Below are 25547 nucleotides of genomic sequence, written 5' to 3'. Positions count from 1 at the left end.
GCGCAGGCGGTACGCTCCTTCGGTGAGAACTTTATCAATGATGAAGGGACCCTCCCACTTAGGTTTGAGCTTGTCCTTCTTCTTCTCCTGTAGGCGTAGAATGAGTTTGCCAACGTTATAAGTTTTGGCCCGCACTTCTCTGCTTTGATACCTTCGAGCCTGCTGCTGATAGAATGTGGAACGGGCTTTTGCAACGTCACGCTCCTCCTCCAGGGCATCTAAGTTGTCCTTCCAATCTAGCTCGGCTTCCTTCTCTTCGTACTGCGCACGCGAGGTGAGTCATGGATTATGTCACAGGGTAGTACTGCTTCTGCACCGTACACCATAAAAAATGGTGTATATCCGGTGGTACGATTCGGCGTGGTCCGCAGCCCCCGGAGTACGGAGTCGAGCTCCTCGACCCAGTGTGTGTCCAATTCTGTCAAGGATCGCACTAGTCTTTGTTTGATGCCGCTCATGATGAGACCATTTGCATGTTCGACCTGTCCGTTTGTTTGGGGATGATAGATGGAGGCGTAATTGAGTTTAATGCCCATGTTGCCGCACCAAGTTTTCACTTCATCGGCTATAAAGTTTGAGCCATTGTCAGTGATGATGCTATGGGGGACGCTGTAACGGTGTACAACCCCTGATATGAAGTCTATCACTGGTTCGGATTCAGCCGTTTTAACTGGTTTGGCTTCTATCCATTTGGTGAACTTGTCCACCATGACCAATAAGTATTTTTTCTTATGGCTTCCCCCTTTAAGAGGTCCGACCATGTCCAGCCCCCAGACCGCGAAGGGCCAAGTTATGGGGATTATTCGAAGAGCGGTAGGGGCATATGGCTCTGATTGGCAAAGAGCTGGCAACCGACGCAGTGTTGGACAAGGTCCTGTGCATCTGCCCGGGCTGTCGGCCAATAAAAACCTGTACCGAAGGCTTTGCTGACAAGTGCCCGAGCCGCAGCGTGGTGCCTGCCGAGTCCGGCATGGATTTTAGCCAAGAGTTGCCGCCCTTCCTCTTCGGAGATGCATCTTTGGAGTACTCTGGTGGAACTTTTCTTGTAGAGTTCTCCCTCATGGAATTTATAGGCCTTGGAACGCCGCACAATACAACGTGCTTCATTTTGGTCCTCGGGGAGCTCCTGCCTATTTAGGTAGGCCAAGAAAGGCTCGGTCCACGGGGCGATTACATCCATGATTTCGTGGGCCGAAGGTGTTATTTCGGTGGCAGAGCCCCCGATTATGTCAGATGGTTCGAAATCTGGGGTTGTATTCGGAGCCGGACTAGTGTTGCCGGACTCCCCTTCCCATACCGCGGATGGCTTGAACAGCCTTTCCAAGAATATATTAGGTGGGACAGGGTCGCGTTTAGCACCGATGCGGCGAGGATATCCGCCGCTTGATTGTTTGCCACATGGTGGAATTCGAGCCCCTCGAACCAAGCTGAATTTTTGAGGACGGCAATACAGTAGGCCGCCATTTTAGGATCCTTAGCATCAAAATCTCCGTTTATTTGAGATATTGTGAGGTTTGAGTCCCCGCACACTTCTAGGCCTTGAATGCCCATAGAAACTGCCATCCGAAGACCATGCAAAAGAGCCTCGTATTTGGCTGCGTTGTTGGAGTCTGTGTATAATATTTGGAGTACATATTGGACCGTGTCTCCGGTGGGGGATGTCAGGACTACACCCGCTCCCAATCCGGCCAGCATTTTAGAGCTGTCGAAGTGCATGATCCAATTGGAGTACGTGACGTACTCTTTGGGGAGTTCGGCTTCTATTCATTCAACGACAAAGTCAGCCAATACTTGTGACTTAATGGCCCACCGTGGTTTGTATGTTATGTCGAACGGAAGGAGCTCGATAGCCCACTTAGCAATTCGTCCCGTGGCGTCGTGGTTGTTTATTATGTCGTTGAGTGGTACTTCGGAGGCCACCATAATCGAACACTCTTGAAAGTAGTGTCGTAGCTTCTGGGATGCCATGAAGACCGCGTATGCTATCTCTTGATAGTGTGGGTATCGGGATTTGCATGGGGTGAGGACAGTGGACACATAGTATACCGGCTTTTGGAGCGGGAACTTGTATCCGTCTGCCTCTAGTTCGACAACGAGCACTGCGCTTACAACCTGATGTGTTGCAGCTATGTATAATAGCATGGGTTCGCTAGTATTTGGCATGGTCAGAACTGGATTGTTGGCCAATAGGGTCTTTATTTCATCCAGTCCGGCCGTGGCCGCATCCGTCCACTCGAAGTGTTCGGTGCGTCGAAGAAGGCGGTAAAGAGGTAGTGCCTTTTCTCCTAATCGGGAGATGAAGCGGCTTAAGGTAGCCACGCATCCAGTTAGCTTCTGGATATGCTTGAGGTCTATTGGGATAGCCAACTGCGACAGAGCTCGGATTTTCGCCGGATTTGCTTTGATTCCTCTATTGGAAATGATGAAGCCGAGCAACTTCCCGGATGGTACGCCGAAAACACATTTTTTCGGGTTGAGCTTGATGTCGTGTGTTTGGAGGTTGTCGAACGTGAGTCTCAATTCATCTATTAAAGTTTCGACGTGTCTTGTTTTTATGACCACGTCGCTCACATATGCCTCCACTGTTTTGCCGATTTGCTTCTCCACGCATGTCTGAATCATACATTGATAGTTTGCGCCGGCATTTTTGAGCCCGAAAGGCATAGTGTTGAAACAGAAAGGGCCATATGGCGTTATGGAGGCCGTTGCGGCTTGGTCGGATTCCGCCATCTTTATTTGATGGTATCCGGATTATGCGTCGAGGAAACATAGTGAGTCGTGTCCTGCGGTGGCGTCGATGATTTTGTCAATGCGAGGGAGGGGGAAGGGATCCTTGGGGCAGGCTTTGTTGAGGTCTTTGAAATCGACACATAGGCGCCGGGATTTATCCTTCTTTGGTACTATTACCAGATTTGCCAGTCAATCCGGATGTTTTATATCTCTGATGAATCCGGCCTCAAGTAGCTTGGCTAGCTCTTCTCCCATGGCTTGCCGTTTAGGCTCTGAGAAGCGCCTAAGAGTCTGTTTGACTGGCTTGTATCCTTTCAGTATGTTGAGGCTGTGTTCGGCCAGCCTGCGTGGGATGCCCGGCATGTCTGAAGGATGCCAGGCAAAAATGTCCCAATTCTCGCGTAGAAAGTCTCGTAGTGCGGCGTCCATTGTGGGGCTCAATTGAGTCCCGATGGAAGCTGTCTTTGTGGGGTCCGTTGGATGGACTTGGAATTTGACTATATCGTCCGCGGGCTTGAATGAGGTGGACTTGGGTCGTTTGTCGAGTATCACGTCGTCTCTGTCCACTGTGGCGCGCAGCGTTGTTAGTTTTTCGGCCGCTAGGGCTTCGGATAATGCTTCCAAGGCTAGTGCGGCAGTTTTATTTTCGGCGCGGAGTGCGACGTCCGGATCACTGGCTAGAGTGATGATTCTATTTGGTCCGGGCATTTTAAGCTTCATGTACCCGTAATGGGGTATAGCTTGAAAGCTCGTGAATGCGTCCCGCCCTAAAAGGGCGTGGTATCCGCTACTGAAAGGGGCCACTTGGAACGTGATTTCTTTGGACCTATAATTCTTCGGGGTGCCGAATACCACATCAAATGTGATTTTTCCCGCACATCGTGCCTCCCGACTAGGGATGATTCCCCTGAAGGCCGTGCCGCTTTGCTCAATGCAGCTTTTATCAATTTCCATCTTGTTGAGCGTTTCTTCATAGATCAAGTTTAATCCGCTTCCGCCATCCATGAGTACTTTAGTGAGCCAAAAGCCGTCCACGATTGGGCTAAGGACCAAAGCGGCTGGTGCCCGGACTGTCTGGAATTGAGGTTCGTCACTGGCACTAAAGGTTATAGCAGTGTCGCTCCACGGATTTATTTTTGCCACATGGCAGATTTCAGTGAAATTTCGATGAGCTTGCTTGTGCCTATTATTTGAGGCGAAAGTCTCGAAGACTGTCAGTACCGCATTGTTGCCTTCGGCAAGATGTTGCTCTGCTTTATGGTTTACAAGAGGATCCTCGCCGCTTTTTGCTACCTGCCGGAGTATCCAACATGCTCTAAGGCTATGCGTTGGCGTAGTATCCGGCGTGATGTGAATTTTGCATGGCCCATTGAGCCATTCTTCCAATACGGTTCCACGCCCTGGAGTGAGCTTTGGTTTTTTGGGAATTGGATCGGTTAACTTACGGGAGTTTGCCCTTTTAGTTCGGATGAAGGGTTTATTAAGAGCCGGGTTATCCTAAAAGTCTGTTTGGGTTTTCCAGGCGCTTTCCATCGCACAGTACTTCTGTACTATGGCTGCTAAGTCAGCAAAGTGTACTATGTCACGGCGACTTACAACATTGAGGATCCCTTTGTTCGTGCAATTTTTGCAGAAAAGTGAGATTGCGTCCTCCTCACGAGAGTCCTTGACCCTGTTTATCACAAGGAGGAATCTGGCCCAGTAGCGATGTACTGTCTCTTTGGGCTCTTGTCTGATACGGGAAAGAGGACATAAGTCAGGGTCGGTGGGCGTAGTTAAGTCCGAATTCTGACCCGATTGTACATCCAGGGACAGAGGAGCTTCCGGGTTTGGCAGCTCAAACTCCGGGATGTTGCCCAATTTTTCTGGCCCGTTACCCGATTCTAAGTCCGGGGTCTGGGTCATGTCCTCCCGCGAGCGGGTATCCGGCTCAGAGAGCTCGGTAATCCGGACATAGTTCGTCCTCAAAGTAGAGGGATAATCCATGTGTGGCTCTTCCACTACCGCTATCTAATGGGTGACCGGTGGGGATTTGATATCCCTTTGGTCGGGTTTAAACCCAATTCGATTGTAATCTGTAGTAACTCCCAGAGCGGCGATGCCATCTAAGAGCTCATTAAGGGAGGAGAGCTCCATTGGATCCATCTATTCGGCAAGTTCCGAATTGATCTGGAAGCTATTTTTGATGACCCGAGAGGTCATCGTCGGCGCGGCAGCCAATCGGGCGGTCATGACGAAGCCGCCTAGTCAGAGAGTTTGGCCCACCGCCAGGGCTCCCCCCTTGACAATGAGACAAGCCATCGAGCCTTGCAGCGACGACACAGAGGAACTCCCAATGAAAGCACCAATGTCGGTGTCAAAACCGGCGGATCTCGGGTAGGGGGTCCCGATCTGTGCGTCTAAGGCTAATGGTAACAGGAGGCAGGGGACACGATGTTTTACCCAGGTTCGGGCCCCCTTGATGGAGGTAAAACCCTACTTCCTGCTTGATTGATCTTGATGATATGAGTATTACAAGAGTTGATCTACCACGAGATAGTAGAGGCTAAACCCTAGAAGCTAGCCTACGATGATTATGATTGTCCTTGTCCTACGGACTAAACCCTCCGGTTTATATAGACACCGGAGGGGGCTAGGGTTATATAGAGTCGTTTACAAAGAAGGAGATCTAACATCCGGATCGCCAAGCTTGTCTTCCATGCAAAGGAGAGTCCCATCCGGACACGGGACGAAGTCTTGAGTCTTGTATCTTCATAGTCCAATAGTCCGGCTAAAGTATATAGTCTGGCTGTCCGGATACCCCCTAATCCAGGACTCCCTCAACGTGCTCGATCGAAATGTGGGGTAAGTTAAGAAAGTACCCCCATCGATTTGAGGCGGTTCTTTCGGTTCATGGGTATCACGGGCATTTCACGTGTCGGGATGTCAAAGGAGGTGGGAGTTTTCGTGTGCGTTGTAGTTTTGGAATAGCAAGGTGCGGGTTGAGATGGAGGGAGTTGTCGGAGCACAACGAGACAAAAATATATCTTAAATATTTCGGGCTAACAAGGCGCGGGTTGAAATTTCCGGACAAGCCTAACGTGTACGGTACCAAATCAATTGGCACTACAAATGTCATTCAAAACTTTGAATTTATGTTATGTTCAATTAAAATATTTTGCTACGTGTATAATGCATTCAACCTACTACTCAAATGAACGTTTTAGTGCATTTCAAACATATATACTACCGCTTCAATATGAACTAAATTTGAATTCGTTTCTCTATTTGAATAATATCTACAATAATGATTGGTGTAAAGTCAAACCATTTGAATTCGTTTCTCTATTTTAATAAGATCTACAATCATCATTATTATCAAGTTAAACCATCGTTTGTGTATTATCTTCACAGCACACCACATGATTAGTCTCGAGTTACATATGAACTATGTGTACTATATGAACTCGAACTCAATTTTTTGAATCCACTTTATGTTGATTTCAAATCACAGTACATTGCAAGCTCTAGCTAGATCTTCATAATCTAAACCATGTCTCATATGTATAATGTGTTTATCACATAATGTATGGTGCCCCGCCCCCTACGTCTACAAGTATTTAGATGTGAGTTGCAAACACCACACATTACCACAAATTCAAATAAGATGTGAGAATGTTCAATAAATAGTATTGTTTAGATTGTTCGATATTTAGTTGTAAGCTGCAAACGCCACACATTATCACAAATTCAAATAAAGTGTGAGACTATTCGATGTATAGTATGGTTTAGATTGTTCGACATTTAGCTATGAGTTGCAAACGCCATGCATTATCACATTATGGTAAAACATGTGCAAAACCACAACACACGTATCACCGCTATATTCATGCATGCATATGTTTATAACACTATGATATCCTATTCAAATATATGAATACATTTTCGTATCAAATTATGATCTTTGTTAGTCTCTTACACCCACAAAATCCTCTAACCTTTGTAGCTACCACTAACTTTCTCTCGTGCATGCACACGCCCTCCTCGCCCTCCCCCTCCCTCAGCATTCTATCCATCGCGCACATTCATTTTTTTAGGTCATTCTCCCAGTCTCCACAACTCCTTTCCGACACACACCAATCGATAAACCTCTCCAGCGATGTCTGCCTACAACATACACACGCACCTTCAATCTCCTCCTTTATGTGTCCTTGCCTCGTGTCTCTCATATGGTCCCACACATGTGTAAACTCTCTCCCCTCTTTTCATCGATCTCACAACTGCACACTCCTCCCCCTATCTAGCTAGTAGCTGGGCCTCTCGCGCCACCTCCAATCTCCATTCTCTCTGTCTATCCGTCTCGCTGGCCTTATTTGCCTCTAACAAATGGATACACCGACCAATCTCCCGCTATACATATAGCTAGCTAGGTCCTTATAACTCGTTTTTCTCCGTGCGTCGATCGATCTACCTCATTAGTTATGTCTCTCCCTTCCTCCAACAAACAACAATTGATCTACCGATCTAGTTAGGTTCGCTTACCAAACACATGGTTCCCCTTCATTATCCATGGATGCGTCCCGACAGATCTATCACGCACAGGCACACACAGAAACACATCCCCACTCTTATTGATAATATTGCAGTTCCACCCTCAGTTTGTCTAGTAGGCCTCTCCCACCATCTTCGATAAGCAACTCCATCACCCATCCAGCACTCTACCCCTCTCCCTCCCTCTCTCTCCCTCTCTCTCTCTCTCTATCCCATCCTATTTCCCGTCCTTCAGTTATGTATGGATGTCGACCGTGAAGGAAATATGCCCTAGAGGCAATAATAAAATATTATTTATTTCCTCATATCATGATAAATGTTTATTATTCATGCTAGAATTGTATTATTCGGAAACATGATACATGTGTGAATACATAGACAAACATAATGTCACTAGTATGCCTCTACTTGACTAGCTCATTAATCAAAGATGGTTATGTCTAACCATAGACATGTGTTGTCATTTGATTAACGAGATCACATCATTAGGAGAATGATGTGATTGACTTGACCCATTCTGTTAGCCTAGCACTTGATCATTTGGTATGTTGCTATTGCTTTCTTCATGACTTATACAAGGTTCCTACAACTATGAGATTATGCAACTCCCGTTTACCGGAGGAACACTTTGTGTGCTACCAAATGTCACAACGTAACTGGGTGATTATAAAGGTGCTCTACAGGCGTCTCCAAAGGTACATGTTGGGTTGGCGTAATTCGAGATTAGGTTTTGTCACTCTGATTGTCGAAGAGGTATCTCTGGGCCCTCTCGGTAATACACATCACTTAAGCCTTGCAAGCATTGTAACTAATGACTTAGTTACGGAATGATGTATTACGGAACGAGTCAAGAGACTTGCCGGTAACGAGATTGAACTAGGTATTGGATACCAACGATCGAATCTCGGGCAAGTAACATACCGATGACAAAGGGAACAATGTATGTTGTTGTGCGGTTTGACCGATAAAGATCTTCGTAGAATATGTAGGAGCCAATATGAACATCCAGGTTCCACTATTGGTTATTGACCAGAAACAGTTGTAGGTCATGTCTACATAGTTCTCGAACCCGTAGGGTCCGCACGCTTAACGTTACGATGACAGTTTTATTATGAGTTTATAAGTTTTGATGTACCGAAGTTTGTTCGGAGTCCCAGATGTGATCACGGACATGATGAGGAGTCTCGAAATGGTCTAGACATAAAGATTGATATATTGGACGACTATATTCGGACACCGAAAGTGTTCCGGGTGATTTCGGAGAAAACCGGAGTGCCGGAGGGTTACCGGAACCCCCCCGGGAGAAGTAATGGGCCTCGGTGGGCCTGAGAGGAGAGAGAGGGCAGCAGCCCAGGAGGTGGTGCCCCCCCCCTTGGGGAGTCCGAATTGGACTAGGGGAGGGGGCGCAGCCCCCCTTTCCCTCTCCCTCTCCCTCTCTTTCCTTCCCCCTTCCTCCTTCCTAGTGGGACTAGGAAAGGGGAGTCCTACTCCCACTAGGAGGAGGACTCCCCCCTCCTTGGCGCGCCCCCTAGGGCCGGCCGGCCTCCCCCCTTGCTCCATTATATACGGGGGCAGGGGGGCACCCTAGAGACACACAAGTTGATCTACAGATCGTTCCTTAGCCGTGTGCGGTGCCCCCCTCCACCATATTCCACCTCGGTCATATCGTCGCGGAGTTTAGGTGAAGCCCTACGCCGGTAGAGCATCATCATTGTCACCACACGGTCGTGCTGACGGAACTCATCCCCGACACCCTGCTGGATCGGAGTCCGGGGAACATCATCGAGCTGAACGTGTGCAGAACACAGAGGTGCCGTACGTTCGGTGCTTGGATCGGTCGGATCGTGAAGACGTACGACTACATCAAACGCGTTGTCATAACGCTTCCGTTTTCGGTCTGCGAGGGTACGTGGATACACTCTCCCCTCTCGTTGCTATGCATCACCATGATCTTTCGTGTGCGTAGGAATTTTTTTGAAATTACTATGTTCCCCAACAGTGGCATCCGAGCCAGGTTTTATGCGTTGATGTTATATGCACGGGTAGAACACAAGTGAGTTGTGGGCGATACAAGTCATACTGCTTACCAGCATGTCATACTTTGGTTTGGCGGTATTGTTGGATGAAGCGGCCCGGACCGACATTACGCGTACGCTTACGCGAGACTGGTTCTACCGACGTGCTTTGCACACAGGTGGCTGGCGGGTGTCAGTTTCTCCAACTTTAGTTGAACCGAGTGTGGCTACGCCCGGTCCTTGCGAAGGTTAAAACAGCACTAACTTGACGAACTATCGTTGTGGTTTTGATGCGTAGGTAAGAACGGTTCTTGCTCAGCCCATAGCAGCCACGTAAAACTTGCAACAGCAAAGTAGAGGACGTTTAACTTGTTTTTGCAGGGCATGTTGTGATGTGATATGGTCAAGACGTGATGCTATATTTTTATTGTATGAGATGATCATGTTTTGTAACCGAAGTTATCGGCAACTGGCAGGAGCCATATGATTGTCGCTTTATTGTATGAAATGCAAACGCCCTGTAATTGCTTTACTTTATCACTAAGCGGTAGCGATAGTCGTAGAAGCAATAGACGGCGTAAACGACAATGATGCTACGATGGAGATCAAGGTGTCGCGCCGGTGACGATGGTGATCATGACGGTGCTTCGGAGATGGAGATCACAAGCACAAGATGATGATGGCCATATCATATCACTTATATTGATTGCATGTGATGTTTATCTTTTATGCATCTTATCTTGCTTTGATTGACGGTAGCATTTTAAGATGATCTCTCACTAAATATCAAGAAGTGTTCTCCCTGAGTATGAACCGTTGCCAAAGTTCGTCGTGCCCAGATAGGACTGGAAAAAAAGCTCGAAGCTCGTGAGCTAAGCGACTAGCTCATGACTCGGCTCGAATCGACTCGAACTCAAAGAATAACGAGTCGAGCCAAGCTTTAATTTAAGATCGTTTATAGACCAAGTTAAACAAGCCAATCTTACGAGTACTCGTGTAACTCGTTAGGCTCGGTAGTCGGTACAAAAGATCAACCACTCCAATACAAAAAAGATAAGCCACTCAGCACCCTACGTTCTAGGCGCACAACACAAGGCCCGGCTGCCTAGGAGACTCATGCGTGACAAGGAAATTACAATTGTTTAGTGATATATATGTTTAATATATACATAATCATTTTTATCATTTTGAGAGTTTTATGTTCATATCTTTAACGAGCTTAACAAGCTAAACGAGCTAGCTCGCGAGTTATACGAGTCGAGCCAATCTTGGGTTTAAGCTCGTTATAGTAACGAGTCGAGTCGAGCTAGCTCGCTAACGAAACGAGCTCTAGCGAGTCGAGCCGAGCTGGCTCGACTCGGCTCGAATTCTAGCCCTATGCCCAGACACCACGTGATGATCGGGTGTGATAACCTCTACGTCCATCTACAACGGGTGCAAGCCAGTTTTGCACACGCGGAATACTCAGGTTAAACTTGACGAGCCTAGCATATGCAGATATGGCCTCGGAACACGGAGACCGAAAGGTCGAGCGTGAATCATATAGTAGATATGATCAACATATTGATGTTCACCATTGAAAACTACTCCATCTCACGTGATGATCGGTTATGGTTTAGTTGATTTGGATCACGTGATCACTTAGATGACTAGAGAGATGTCTATCTAAGTGGGAGTTCTTAAGTAATATGATTAATTGAACTTAAATTTATCATGAAGTTAGTACCTGATAGTATTTTGCTTATCTATGTTTGTTGTAGATAGATGGCTCGTGTTGTAGTTCCGTTGAATTTTAATGTGTTCCTTGAGAAAGCAAAGTTGAAAGATGATGGTAGCAATTACACGGACTGGGTCCGTAACTTGAGGATTATCCTCATTGCTGCACAGAAGAATTACGTCATGGAAGCACCGGTGGGTGCCAGGCCTGCTGCAGGAGCAATGCCAGATGTTGTGAACGTCTGGCAGATCAAAACTGATGACTACTCTATAGTTCAGTGTGCCATGCTTTACGGCTTAGAACCGGGTCTTCAATGACGTTTTGAACGTCATGGAGCATATGAGATGTTCCAGGAGTTGAAGTTAATATTTCAAGCAAATGCCCGGATTGAGAGATATGAAGTCTCCAATAAGTTCTATAGCTGCAAGATGGAGGAGAATAGTTCTATCAGTGAGCATATACTCAAAATGTCTGGGTATAATAATCACTTGATTCAACTGGGAGTTAATCTTCCGGATGATAGCTTCATTGACAGAATTCTCCAATCACTGCCACCAAGCTACAAGAGCTTCGTGATGAACTATAACATGCAAGGGATGAACAAGACAATTCCCGAGATCTTTGCAATGCTAAAAGCTGCGGAGGTAGAAATCAAGAAGGAGCATCAAGTGTTGATGGTCAACAAGACCACTAGTTTCAAGAAAAAGGGCAAAGGGAAGAAGAAGGGGAACTTCAAGAAGAACAGCAAGCAAGTTGCTGCTCAAGAGAAGAAACCCAAGTCTGGACCTAAGCCTGAAACTGAGTGCTTCTACTGCAAGCAAACTGGTCACTGGAAGCAGAACTGCCCCAAGTATTTGGCGGATAAGAAGGATGGCAAGGTGAACAAAGGTATATGTTATTGATGTGTACCTTACTAGAGCTCGCAGTAGCACCTGGGTATTTGATACTGGTTCTGTTGCTAATATTTGCAACTCGAAATAGGGACTATGGAATAAGCGAGCACTGTCCAAGGACGAGGTGACGATGCGCGTGGGAAACGGTTCCAAGGTCGATGTGATCGCGGTCGGCACGCTACCTCTACATCTACCTTCGGGATTAGTTTTAGACCCGAATAATTATTATTTGGTGCCAGTGTTGAGCATGAACATTATATCTGGATCTTGTTTGATGCGAGACGGTTATTCATTTAAATCAGAGAATAATGGTTGTTCTATTTATATGAGTAATATCTTTTATGGTCATGCACCCTTGAAGAGTGGTCTATTTTTCTTGAATCTCGATAGTAGTGATACACATATTCATAATGTCGAAGCCAAAAGATGCAGAGTTGATAATGATAGTGCAACTTATTTGTGGCACTGCCGTTTAGGTCATATCGGTGTAAAGCGCATGAAGAAACTCCATACTGATGGACTTTTGGAACCACTTGATTATGAATCACTTGGTACTTGCGAACCGTGCTTCATGGGCAGGATGACTAAAACACCGTTCTCCGGTACTATGGAGAGAGCAACAGATTTGTTGGAAATCATACATACAGATGTATGTGGTCCGATGAATATTGAAGCTCGTGGCGGATATCGTTATTTTCTCACCTTCACAGATGATTTAAGCAGATACGGGTATATCTACTTAATGAAACATAAATCTGAAACATTTGAAAAGTTCAAAGAATTTCAGAGTGAAGTTGAAAATCATCATAACAAGAAAATAAAGTTTCTATGATCTGATCGTGGAGGAGAATATTTGAGTTACGAGTTTGGTCTACATTTGAAACAATGCAGAATAGTTTCGCAACTCACGCCACCCGGAACACCACAGCGCAATGGTGTGTCCGAACGTCGTAATCGTACTTTACTAGATATGGTGCAATCTATGATGTCTCCTACCGATTTACCACTATCATTTTGGGGTTATGCTTTGGAGACGGCTGCATTCACGTTAAATAGGGCACCATCAAAATCCGTTGAGACGACTCCTTATGAACTATGGTTTGGCAGGAAACCGAAGTTGTCATTTCTGAAAGTTTGGGGTTGCGATGCTTATGTGAAAAAACTTCAACCTGATAAGCTCGAACCCAAATCAGAAAAATGTGTCTTCATAGGATACGCAAAGGAGACAGTTGGGTACACCTTCTACCACAAATCCGAAGGCAAGACATTCGTTGCTAAGAATGGATCCTTTCTAGAGAAGGAGTTTCTCTCGAAAGAAGTGAGTGGGAGGAAAGTAGAACTTGATGAGGTAATTGTACCATCTCCCTTATTGGAAAGTAGTTCATCACAGAAATCGGTTCCTGTGACACCTACACCAATTAGTGAGGAAGTTAATGATGATGATCATGAAAATTCAGATTAAGTTGTTACTGAACTTCGTAGATCAACCAGAGTAAGATCCGCACCAGAGTGGTACGGTAATCCTATTCTGGAAGTCATGCTACTAGATCATGGTGAACCTACGAACTATGAAGAAGCGATGGTGAGCCCAGATTCCGCAAAATAGCTTGAAGCCATGAAATCTGAGATGGGATCCATGTATGAGAACAAAGTTTGGACTTTGGTTGACTTGCCCGATGGTCGGCAAGCAATAGAGAATAAATGGATCTTCAAGAAGAAGACTGACGCTGACGGTAATGTTACTGTTTACAAAGCTCGACTTGTTGCAAAAGGTTTTCGACAAGTTCAAGGGGTTGACTACGATGAGACCTTCTCACCCGTAGCGATGCTTAAGTCTGTCCGAACCATGTTAGCAATTGCCGCATTTTATGATTATGAAATATGGCAGATGGATGTCAAAACTGCGTTCCTGAATGGATTTCTGGAAGAAGAGTTGTATATGATGCAACCGGAAGGTTTTGTCGATCCTAAGAGAGCTAACAAAATGTGCAAGCTCCAGCGATCAATCTATGGTCTGGTGCAAGCCTCTCGGAGTTGGAATAAATGCTTTGATAGTGTGATCAAAGCATATGGTTTTATACAGACTTTTGGAGAAGCCTGTATTTACAAGAAAGTGAGTGGGAGCTCTGTAGCATTTCTAATATTATATGTGGACGACATATTGTTGATTGGAAATGATATAGAATTTCTGGATAGCATAAAAGGATACTTGAATAAAAGTTTTTCAATGAAAGACCTCAGTGAAGCTCCTTACATATTGGGCATCAAGATCTATAGAGATAGATCAAGACGCTTGATTGGACTTTCACAATGCACATACCTTGATAAAGTCTTGAAAAAGTTCAATATGGATCAGGCAAAGAAAGGGTTCTTGCCTGTATTACAAGGTATAAAATTGAGTCAGACTCAATGCCCGACCACTGCAGAAGATAGAGAGAAAATGAAAGGAGTTCCCTATGCTTCAGCCATAGGCTCTATCATGTATGCAATGCTGTGTACCAGACCTGATGTGTGCCTTGCTATTAGTTTAGCAGGGAGGTACCAAAGTAATCCAGGAGTGGATCACTGGACAGCAGTCAAGAATATCCTGAAATACCTAAAAAGGACTAAGGATATGTTTCTCGTTTATGGGGGTGACAAAGAGCTTGTCGTAAAAGGTTACGTCGATGCAAGCTTTGACACTGATCCGGACGATTCTAAATCGCAAACCGGATACGTATTTATATTAAATGGTGGAGCTGTAAGTTGGTGCAGTTCTAAACAAAGTGTCGAAGCGGGATCTACATGTGAAGCGGAATACATAGCTGCTTCGGAAGCAGCAAATGAAGGAGTTCATTTCTGATCTAGGTGTCATACCTAGTGCATCGGGACCAATGAAGATCTTCTGTGACAATACTGGCGCAATTACCTTGGCAAAGGAATCCAGATTTCACAAGAGGACCAAGCACATCAAGAGACGCTTCAATTCCATCCGGGACCAAGTCCAGGTGGGAGACATAGAGATTTGCAAGATACATACGGATCTGAATGTTGCAGACCTGTTGACTAAGCCTCTTCCACGAGCAAAACATGATCAGCACCAAGACTCCATGGGTGTTAGAATCATTACTATGTAATCTAGATTATTGACTCTAGTGCAAGTGGGAGACTGAAGAAAATATGCCCTAGAGGCAATAATAAAGTTATTATTTATTTCCTCATATCATGATAAATGTTTATTATTCATGCTAGAATTGTATTATCCGGAAACATGATACATGTGTGAATACATAGAAAAACATAATGTCACTAGTATGCCTCTACTTGACTAGCTCATTAATCAAAGATGGTTATGTTTCGTAACCATAGACATGTGTTGTCATTTGATTAACGAGATCACATCATTAGGAGAATGATGTGATTGACTTGACCCATTCTGTTAGCCTAGCACTTGATCGTTTAGTATGTTGCTATTGCTTTCTTCATGACTTATACAAGGTTCCTACAACTATGAGATTATGCAACTCCCGTTTACCGGAGGAACACTTTGTGTGCTACCAAACGTCACAACGTAACTGGGTGATTATAAAGGTGCTCTACAGGTGTCTCCAAAGGTACATGTTGGGTTGGTGTAATTCGAGATTAGGCTTTGTCACTCCGATTGTCGGAGAGGTATCTCTGGGCCCTCTCTGTAATACACATCACTTAAGCCTTGCAAGCATTGTAACTAATGAGTTAGTTACAGAATGATGTATTACGGAACGAGTAAAGAGACTTGTCGGTAACGAGATTGAACTAGGTATTGGATACCAACGATCGAATCTCGGGCAAGTAACATACCGATGACAAAGGGAACAATGTATGTTGTTATGCGCTTTGACCGATAAAGATCTTCGTAGAATATGTAGGAGCCAATATGAACATCCAGGCTCCACTATTGGTTATTGACCGGAAACAGTTGTAGGTCATGTCTACATAGTTCTCGAACCCGTAGGGTCCGCATGCTTAACGTTACGATGACAGTTTTATTATGAGTTTATAAGTTTTGATGTACCGAAGTTTGTTCGGAGTCCCGGATGTGATCACGGACATGACGAGGAGTCTCGAAATGGTCGAGACATAAAGATTGATATATTGGACGACTATATTCGGACACCGGAAGTGTTCTGGGTGATTTCGGAGAAAACCGGAGTGCCGGAGGGTTACCGGAACCCCCCCGGGAGAAGTAATGGGCCTTAGTGGGCCTGAGGGGAGAGAGAGGGCAGCAGCCTAGGAGGTGGCGCCCCCCCCCTTGAGGAGTCCGAATTGGACTAGGGGAGGGGGCGTGGCCCCCCCTTTCCCTCTCCCTCTCCCTCTCTTTCCTTCCCCCTTCCTCCTTCCTAGTGGGACTAGGAAAGGGGAGTCCTACTCCCACTAGGAGGAGGACTCCCCCCTCCTTGGCGTGCCCCCTAGGGCCGGCCGGCCTCCCCTCTTGCTCCTTTATATACGGGGGCAGGGGGGCACCCTAGAGACACACAAGTTGATCTACGGATCGTTCCTTAGCCGTGTGCGGTGCCCCCCTCCACCATATTCCACCTCGGTCATATCGTCGTGGAGTTTAGGTGAAGCCCTGCGCTGGTAGAGCATCATCATCGTCACCACACCGTCGTGCTGACGGAACTCATCCCCGACATCCTGCTGGATCGGAGTTCGGGGAACGTCATCGAGCTGAACGTGTGCAGAACACGGAGGTGTCGTATGTTCGGTGCTTGGATCGGTCGGATCGTGAAGACATACGACTACATCAACCGCGTTGTCATAACGCTTCCGTTTTCAGTCTGCGAGGGTACGTGGACACACTCTCCCCTCTCGTATGATCTTGCATGTGCATAGGAAATTATCTGAAATTACAACGTTCCCCAACAGACCGATCTCCCTCAAGACAGCTGGGTCTCTCCTTCTCAACACATATACGAGTCGTTCTACCTCTATAGTTAGGCCTCCGCCTCCCCCACCCCCACCCCCTCCCACACACACACCGATACATCAAGCGCTCTAGTCATGTCTCCCTGCCACACACAAACTTGACATGTGCCCTCTGACGTTCCGGTAGGTCAGTCGCCCTATATCTTTGACTTGCACACATACGCAATTTCGATGGCTCTCTTCATCGATCTCGCACCCACACACTCGATCCTCTCTTCGACTCTATCAATATCTATGACCCCTCCCTCTCTTCTCGTGGATCGCCCGACCCTCTATATATGATATGGATAGGCCTCCATTTCACACACATTGCATGCAAAATTTTGTTTGAGATGTCATCGACAAATATTCCCACAAATACATTCACGAAATCACCCCCCCCCCAAACAAAAAACACTACACACGCCATCTGTCTAGGTTTGTATCTCTCTCTCATACACACCCGCGTAGGTGGGGGACGTGCACGAAGAGAAGAGGTGCACGCACGGTGCACGTACTCCCGTCTCTTTCCCAACTACACCCGCGCGGGTACACGGTGGAGCTCATTTCTGTACGAAAAGGCAGCCCACATGGTAATTTGACACGTGTACTGGTTGTCCACTTGATGGAGGGAAGATTGTCTACCACAGGTGAACAAACAAATTGTGACTTGATGCGTTATGTTAAAAAAAGGCAAACCATGTGGGGCCTACCTTAGAGGCAAGGCTCTATACACTGGAGTACTTTTGATGTGTCCCGTCAACTCGCAGAACAAGGAGAAGCTTGCTTAGTACGCCGTCTCCCCTGCCCATGGGCGCGGTGGCTCGCAGGATGAGGTGAAGCTTGCTTACTAGTAGTACTGTACGCCTTACGCCCGCTCCCTCGCCCACGCGCGCGGTGGCTCGCAGGACAAGGAGAAAATTTTACTACTCCCTCCGTTTACTCCTCGTCCCTACCTTGGTTAGAGAGATTATCATATTGTTTGGAATATATATGTCCTTTAGTAGATTTCAATATGAACTACTAGTACATACTCCAAACACGGATGTATATAGACGTATTTTAGAGTGTAGATTCACTCATTTTGCTCCGTATGTAGTCCATATTGAAATGGACGTAATAGTATGCATTCTCCCTCGCCCCTCGACCCTTGCCCACGTGGTGGACGTGCAGCAATTCATTCGGTCTCATATAGCCAGAATGATATATACTGCAGTACCATTATTGCTCGACTTCCCGAAGAGGCGAAGAGCCAATCGCAAGGTTAATATTTTGGAGATGCCAAGCGCAAGGTTTATAGGAGAACGAGTAGTAGGTGCCGCGTCATTTATAAATAAAGTTTTTTTCTTCAGTGGCACGTAAGCAATATAATAGGTTCATATCAAGAGAAAAGGAAATCGCTCCACTATATACATAGTCAGGACGGGCCAGCCTACACGGTTGCTTTCTGGGGTTGCTCTCTTCACACTCTCTCGCACAAAACGACTGTGGCCACATCTCTAACATTCCGACGGATCACATTCGCCGGGGGAAGGGGTGGATGCTTAGTGTAGATGCGATCGCTGTTGCCGACGGCGAAAACCCACTGTCGGCACGTCCCTATCAAGGGTCCCCGCCGTTCTCTCTCACAAAGCCGGTGAGGTTGCCTTCGTCCCTTGCTCACTGCCGCGACATGGGCAGTTACCACCTCCCGCCGCCCTCCTCAAGGTTGAGCTACGTCCCGACATCCCTCAGGTACAACTCCCTTTACAGCCGGCTTGCACCACTGCTCCAGCTGCCCACATCACTTCATGTGGATATTTCTCAACTTCTTTGCCCCGCACATACCTCTACTAGCTTCTACGTAGTGTATTTGTGATGAGTTTATGTCTCATCAACTAGTACCAGTAATCTTATTCTAATCATGCTTCTTTAATTTCTTTGCCACAGGGATGCTCATCTCGATTTTGGTGAAACTGCACAAAATGATCCGATGGTCAAAGGTTGCAAACTTCATTTCTTGGGAAGCTCCAACGTTGCCAGCAAATTAAAGTCTGGTTTGGGTTTACGGTTCAAGGGCTAGGGACTGCATGGATCGTTTTTTTCTTTAGCTGTCTCTGTTCCAAAATAAGTGTCAACTTTAGTAGTAGTACAACTTTGTACTAAAGTTTGCATAAAGTTGAGACACTTATTTTGGAACGGAGGGAGTACATATTGGCTATGATCTGTCAATCATTGAGAAGCAATAGCATGCATGTTAGTCTCCTTTGTATTTGATGAAATGTTGCAACGGGCAACCTTGGACGCAAGATACATGTAACAGAAGCTGAAAGCTTCATAGCATTCTACAAATTTATCTCACTGATAAATTACAGTACGTACTATACTAGTACTATGTAAAGAGTTAGGTGTCGCACGATGTCCAGAAAATATGGTGATAGTGTGAGGTGGGCCATGTAATCACTGAGCCTGTGTGTTTTCACTGCTCTTGCACTCCTCCACTGTAAGAATGGAGAAAATTGTAATCTAGTAGTACCTCCTTTCGCCAAAAGTGTGGGACATCCAGTAGTCCTACCACATCAGTAATAATGACCAATGAGCCGTCAAATCACATAGACCCAGCAGTAAGTTGGACGGACGAAGCAACCATCACTCTTAAATCCGCTTCTCCCTTCAACGCAGGCATCAGTGAGAGGTCGCATCTTCTCTACCCGGGCATGAATGCGACACTGATTCTTTGGAGCGGCGCTGACCGTTTCGGGAGGGAAGCGCGCGCGGGCGATGGAGGGGCTTTGGGTGGGCTAGGTTGGTCAGGAGCGGGCGTGGCAGCTGTCCGCCTGTCCCTACCGGACGCCCGGAAACGGGAGTATGCACCGACTCTTGCAGCTAAAATTGTACACTACACACCATCTCTCTGTAGGAGTAGGTCGATCTGTCGCCCTCTCTAACACACACATGTTGTTAAACACACACACACACACACACACACACACACACACGCACACACATGTTCATAGAATAGGAAAATCGTGCGAGTGCGAAGCCACAGGAAGTGAGATACAAATGGAGTACGTACAAGAAGAGAAGAGGTGCCGAATATTCCATCAAACCTGGACTGAGGAGTAGTACTCCCTCCATCTAGGTGTTAAGTCATCTTACGGAAATCAGATCTTCCCAAGGCATCGTCCATTAACTTCGCATCTCAATCCCCTCCTGGCCTTGTTGCTAGCAAGCGTTGTTACTTAGGGAGCGTTTGGATCTTTAGCAAGAACAGCTTATAGCCTAGCCGAGCAAGTTTAGGCGTTTGGAACTGTTAAAATATGTTAGCTTTTGTGGGCCAGCTAGCTTGGTGGGCTAGAAAAACCTTGCTAGCTCAGGAGAGCCAGATCGGCTCGCTTCTGATGACAAACTTCGTGTAATAGTAACATAGACTAGTAACATATGCATGTTACTAGTCCAAGTTACTCACCACTATGACCGGCCTAAGCAATGTAACCAAACACTCCTTAATCTGCCTTGTTATGTCCCCTGGAAACCCAATGCACGAAGCGCAACTACGCGTTGGCCAGCCAAGAAATCAAAGTCGGCATGCATGCGAGTTAATACGTGGCCCTGCATGGTAGCTAAAATGGCATCTCTTAGTTGTTTGGATTAATTGTTGCATTTAGAGACAGAAATCAAGGCTTTGATTGGAGGAAGGACCGGTCAAGTTTCTCCTTCTCTAATCTGCTTGCACCTTGGTCCTGTTGCACCTTCTAACGTGACTTATTACACCTAGACAGAGGGAGTAGTACGAGATACGGTGGCACACTGACTTAGGTCAAATACAAGTGCCCAAAATTGTGTGCATGTTATAATAAGGATTCACTTAAAATAGTACCTGAGCGAACAGAGGGATCAATTGGACAGTGTTCACGAGCAGTAGCGAGATGTGTGAGGTAAGATACACCGCTGGCGCTTTTAATTTTTCTTATTAATTTGTTTGTTTCACCCTCTGACTGGTGGGACCCAATTTACTACATGGAGAGAGGTAAGGTGACTAAGGTTGCATTATTTCTACACCACTGTGGATAGTCTTACCACCAAAGCCACATGACACGATTATGATTTAAATCCCAATGACTCCCACGCAAAAAAAACATGACATGCTTGTCACATGAATGCAGGAATGTATAAAAGGTTATTTTCCTCTCGTTGAACATAACGGGAGGATTGTGTAGCTGGTTAGCTTGTTCGCTCATCAAACTTGAGGTCTCGAGTTCGATAACTACACTTGAGCATAATTCGTGCCAAGAGGATTCTTTGACTGGTCAAAATGGATGGATACGGAGCTATACAATCTTGTAGTGATCGTATAATCACCTCATCATGTATAAGCTGCAACCTTGGCACTTGTTTTCTAGGGTTTGCACTCTTCACACTCTCTCTCCAGTATATATATACACGCTGGAGCCTCAGCGCTTGTAGTTGCTCTCTTCACACTCTCTCACCCTCTCCAGATCTAAACAAGACTTATTTGGCCCCTCTCTCTCTCCCCTCACTGCTGGTCAAAGAGGCAGCAGGATCCGTCTACCGGGAAGGGAAGGAGGTTTAATGCTGTCGCCGTCGGCGAGGGAGGCAATCCACTACCAGCGCAGCTGTTCACTTTCACCCAGCGGCGGTGCGGGAGGGCCTCCGACCCCTTCTTCGCCATTGTACATAGTGTGGGCCGAACGGCCTCCGGTTGCCCACCGAACCACACCTCAAGGACCTTAAGGTATAATTTACTTATTCCACATGCATTGCTCTAGCTGCATGTGGGCTTTTTCCGCTTCTGCACTCGAATCTAGGTGTTGGATCAAACAGGAAAGTAGTGGGGAAAGTTGTATAACATGAATCTAGGACGTGGTTCAAAGAGGAAAGGAATGGGGGAAAGTTGTGGGGAAAGTTGTATAGCATGAATCTAGGACGTGGTTCAAAAAGGAAAGGAAGGGGGGAAAGAAGTGGGGAAAGTTGTATCACATGAATCTAAGACGTGGTTCAAAGAGGAAAGGAATGGGGGAAAGTAGCGAGGAAAGTTGTATAGCACAAATCTAGGATGTGGTTCAAAGAGGAAAGGAAGGAGGAAAGTACTAGTACAGACTAGCTATCCAGCACCTACGTTGGTCGAAAAGGGAAAACAATGACAAACGCAATACGCACATCTATAACAAACTGATCTTTTGTTTTAGGGGACAAGGCTATAGAGTTTGAGCAGGACTAGATTTGTTGCGCTCACTTTGGGAAAGGTGTCTAAAGATAACAAAACTGGGACCAACACAAATATGCTCCTTGGTTGTTTGTTCTCTGTTGCAACAGACTGTGCATCACCCCAGTACATCGGTAGATGCACATGGTGCTGGTGCGTCAACTGTCCCGTGCAACTCTTTAGCTATTGTTAATCTAAGGCCATGTTTGGTTAAAAACTCCCTAGTCCCTACCTGCTTGGTTCCAGGGACTAAACATGGATTAGAGGTTATTAAATGACATGCTAAAAGACCATGTTACCCCTAGTAATGAACTAATAGAGACAAGGTGCGATGCGGGGCAGGAGCAACTGTTGGAAAAAGTCCCAAAAAGACTCCCCCTCGAGGTCTTCTTTATTTAGTCCCAAATGCCCACTTTTAGTCCCTAAAAGTCCCTCCTGTTTGGTTTAGATGGGACTGACATGGAGTTTTTTTTGTCCCTACACCAAAATGTCCCTGTAAACAAACACCCTCTAATAATGCCGCTGGAAAATTGATGCAAGCCACAGTTAAAAGCAAATTACATGTTTAACAAATTTTATTGTTAATATAATCTCTCTGCTAATATTAATCAATGCCACCATTTGAGAAATGCTACTGTCTTGCTTTCTTTCCCATTTAGATAAGTTAGATGCTTCTTTTTGTTGGCTTCTATGTCATCCACCATTATTAACCACTAGTTGTTTCCTTTGCACCTCTGTGTAAACAGGGTTATCTACTTCACCTCATTGCCATTGTGACCTTTTGTTGCACTGCACAAAACACTTTTGTTTTAAGAGTGTTTTGTGTAGTTCAACCAAAATGTCACACCGACAACATTGCTTGATTGCTTGATCTTAATGGAACTGCATAAGAGGAGATCTTACTTCCTATCCGTGTTGGCAAATTTGGTTCAGATCTTCTTCTTGTGAGTTGTTTGAATTCCGCGTCATGAGAGGTCAGTACTAGCCTTCTTTCACATGATTCTGCAGTATGCTTTCATATGTTGTGCTACTTGTACGGTAATGTTGCTTGATTTTAGTGAACTACACAAATGAAGACAAGACTTCCAATCTGTATGTGCACCGTAATATCCCATTAAGGTAAGATAAGGATATTTCACAACTGTTGGCCTGTATTTTGCAACTTTCATCAGAAAATTAATGTCATTGTTTAGTGCTTTACTTGTGCTCCCTAATTGACATGCCAAATCTTACATTGAAGGTGAAGCTTGTATGTTATTGAACCAAGTGATGAAGGGGAAGAACAAGTGGAAGAAAAACAAAAATCAACTCCCGGTGCTGTAATGAAGCACTGGAACTGTGATGACACAAGTAATGATATAGTTTTGCATCTTAATTTATTGCTATGGATGGAATGAGCAATTGTTTTTCCACTGATTTGATGCCACTCTTAATGTAGTACGTAATTATCTCTACTTGTGCAAACAGGGATCTTCTTTGAAGATACCATATATTTTAGTGGAATTGCACAAGATGTTGGAAACATTAAACTAATCGAGGAGTATATAGTAAGCATGGCCACCACAGTAGATAGCAACAGATGGTTCCGGAGAAGTTCTTCATCTATATGCTCTACGAAATAAGCCTCCTGACAAAGGTTGGTACTCGCCCACGGATTTCATCCATATGATTGAGCTTTGTCATCTCTATTGGTGTTGTGCTACTGTTTAGATACTGTCATGAAAAAGTGGTATTGTCCTTGAGAAGTGCTTCATCTTTGCTATTTTAAATATTTCCTTTCCTTTTTTTCGAGCAAATAGTGATGCTAGCATTTAGTTGTCCTCTTGTCTTTGCACAACAGGATCATCCTCCTTTGAAGAAGAATATGGAGTACTGCTACGTCTTGAGCTTGCGTTGGTTTTCCTTGAAGAGGAAAGGGTGATTCAGCAAAGTAGCGTAAGTATTTCCCTCAGTTTTTGAGAACCAAGGTATCAATCCAGTAGGAGGCTCCTCAAAAGTCCCATGCACCTACACAAACAAACAAAGAACTCGCAACCAACGCAATAAAAGGGTTGTCAATCCCTTCACGGCCACTTGCGAAAGTGAGATCTGATAGAGATAATATGATAAGATAAATATATTTTTGGTATTTTATAATATGGATGCAAAAAGAAAAGACGCAAATAAAAGTAGATTGAAAGCTTATATGATAAAAGATAGACCCGGGGGCCATAGGTTTCACTAGTGGCTTCTCTCAAGATAGCATAAGTATTACGGTGGGTGAACAAATTACTGTCGAGCAATTGATAGAAAAGCGAATAATTATGAGATTATCTAGGCATGATCATGTATATAGGCATCACGTCCGTGACAAGTAGACCGACTCCTGCCTGCATCTACTACTATTACTCCACACATCGATCGCTATCCAGCATGCATCTAGAGTATTAAGTTCGTAAGAACAGAGTAACGCATTAAGAAAGATGACATGATGTAGAGGGATAAACTCAAGCAATATGATATAAACCCCATCTTTTTATCCTCGATGGCAACAATACAATACGTGCCTTGCAACCCTTTCTGTCACTGGGTAAGGACACCGGAAGATTGAACCCAAGGCTAAGCACTTCTCCCATGGCAAGAAAGATCAATCTAGTAGGCCAAACCAAACTGATAATTCGAAGAGACTTGCAAAGATAACTCAATCATACATAAAAGAATTCAGAGAAGATTCAAATATTTCTCATAGATAAACTTGATCATAAACCCACAATTCATCAGATCTCGACAAACACACCGCAAAAAAAGAGTTACATCAAATAGATCTCCACAAGGGAGGGGGAGAACATTGTATTGAGATCCAAAAAGAGAGAAGAAGCCATCTAGCTAATAACTATGGACCCGAAGGTCTATGGTAAACTACTCACAACTCATCGGAGGGGCTATGGTGTTGATGTAGAAGCCCTCCATGGTCGATTCCCCCTCCGACGGAGCGCTGACGAAGGCTCCAAGATGGGATCTCGCGGATACAGAAGGTTACGGCGGTGGAAATTGTTTTTCCTTGAATCCCTGGATGTTTTCGGGGTACGTAGGTATATATAGGAGGAAGAAGTATGTCGGTGGCCGCTCGAGGGGCCCAGGAGACAGGGGCACGCCCAGGAGGGGTGGGCACGCCCTCCTATCTCCTGGCCGCCTCGATTGCTTCTTGACTCTCACTCCAAGTCCTCTGGATCACGTTCATTCCAAAAATCACACTCCCGAAGGTTTCATTCCATTTGGACTCTGTTTGATATTCCTTTTCTTCGAAATACTGAAATAGGCAAAAAAAACAGCAATACAGGCTGGGCCTCCGGTTAGTAGGTTAGTCCCAAAAATGATACAAATGTGTAAAATAAAGCCCACAAACATCCAAAAGCGGTAATATAATAGCATGGAACAATAAAAAATTATAGATATGTTGGAGACGTATCAAGCATCCCCAAGCTTAATTCCTGCTCGTCCTTGAGTAGGTAAATGATAAAAACAGAATTTTTGATGTGGAATGCTACCTAGCA

Source organism: Triticum aestivum, chromosome 2B (genome assembly GCF_018294505.1).
Source record: "Triticum aestivum cultivar Chinese Spring chromosome 2B, IWGSC CS RefSeq v2.1, whole genome shotgun sequence".
Classification (NCBI taxonomy): Eukaryota; Viridiplantae; Streptophyta; class Magnoliopsida; order Poales; family Poaceae; genus Triticum; species Triticum aestivum.
Note: the sequence above shows the minus strand (reverse complement) of the source record.